Source organism: Corvus brachyrhynchos, unplaced genomic scaffold (genome assembly GCF_000691975.1).
Source record: "Corvus brachyrhynchos isolate BGI_N302 unplaced genomic scaffold, ASM69197v1 scaffold122, whole genome shotgun sequence".
In the NCBI taxonomy this organism is placed as follows: Eukaryota; Metazoa; Chordata; class Aves; order Passeriformes; family Corvidae; genus Corvus; species Corvus brachyrhynchos.
In genome coordinates this window covers 615,608-617,115 of record NW_008236778.1, presented here as the reverse complement: position 1 = coordinate 617,115, position 1,508 = coordinate 615,608, and the positions used below count along the sequence as shown (strand labels likewise).

General features: G+C 61.1%; 1 long non-coding RNA gene across 1 annotated transcript; it reads right to left on the bottom strand.

Moving 5' to 3' along the window:
- Positions 1–16: 16 nt before the first annotated feature.
- LOC108445111 lies at positions 17–1,103 on the bottom strand. The gene is made up of 2 exons (XR_001859863.1): positions 1,061–1,103; positions 17–83 (listed from the first exon to the last, which is right to left on the bottom strand). It is a non-coding gene; the product is annotated as an uncharacterized LOC108445111 (long non-coding RNA).
- Positions 1,104–1,508: the final 405 nt, after the last annotated feature.

The window sequence follows — 1,508 nt, the reverse complement described above, 5'->3', positions numbered from 1 at the left end:
GCGCGCCCTGTGTGGCCCGCGTCCCCTTTGGCCAGCCGCTGCTCACACACCATCTTGTTCTCGCTCTCCCACCTGGCCAAGCTCTGCGAGGGCACAGAGGGCAGCGCTGGGTGCGGGTGTGGAACCCCCTGGGGACACCTCCCGCCACACCAGAGCATCTGTCACCACGCCTGAGAGCGGAACGGGGCCGTTTGTCCCTGTGCCAGACAGGTGGCCAGGCTCATCTGGCACCTGGGGGGTGCAGGGAGGGGATGAGGGGCACAACAAGGGGTTGAGAAGTTGGGGGCACAGGGAGGGGTTGAGTGGCACAACAAGGAGTTGGTGGTACCAGAAGGGATTGGGGGCACCAGGAGAGGTTGGGGACACAGGGAGGGGTTGAAGTTTTGTGGTGCACAGGAAAGGTAAGGGGGTGCAAGGAAGGGATGAGGGGCACGGGGAAGGGTTGGGGGGCCCAGGGAGGGATGGGGGATGCAGAGAGGGGATGGGGAGCTCAGGAAGGGCTTGGGGGGCACAAGGAGAGGTTGGGGTGCAGGTAGAGGGGCAGCAGCCACACGCTGCGGGAACAATGGGGCGGCGCACACACACCACTGAGAACTCCTGCCCTCGTGCCAAACGCGTTTGTGCAAACACACACGTGTGCACAGGCACACGCACACACGTCTGTGTGTGCACAAGGGTGCTGCCGCTCCGTGTAATGTGTGTGCGGGCGTGAGTGTGCAGAGCTCCTGCCCTGGTGCAAAGTGTGCACACACTCACGCACAGTCACAGTCACACACACACAGTTACACACACAGAGCACACACTCGCACAGTCACATTCACACACACACAGTTACACATGCACAGCGCACACACACAGAGTCACAGTCTCACACACAGTACACACACACACACACACACACACGGAATCACAGTCACACACAGTTACACACGCACAGCACACAGAGTCACAGTCACACACACATTACACACAGCACACACACACACAGTCACACACAGTCACACACCCTCACACAGACACACACACGTGTGCGGGTGCCCGTGCGTGCCCGTGTGCGCACCTTGCAGGGCCTCCCGTCCACCGTCTGCTCCTCGAAAAGGATCCGGGGTGTGGAATCCAGGGTGTGGGATGTGGAGTGTGGGATGTGGGGTGCAGGATCCCGGGGTGTGGGATTCAGACTGTGGGATCTGGGGTGCAGGATGCAGGGTGTGGGATCCGGGGTGCAGCATCTGGGACGTGGGATCCAGACTATGAGACCCAGAGTGTGGGATCTGTGTGCCAGTGGGACCAGGAGGAGAGACAGGGACACCACGGGGGAGTCATAAGACGTTTATTGAAAAAGGGGGGAGGTGGCAGAGGGAAGTTGGACCCTGGGGGGGCTCAGACCTGGCACTGCCCCAGGCGGGGGGGGTTTGGTGCTCCCTTCTGGTACAATATTCACAAATAAATACTGGGGAGGGGGCACGGGGCAGGGCTGGGGGCTGTGGGAACCAACAGCAACCCGAACC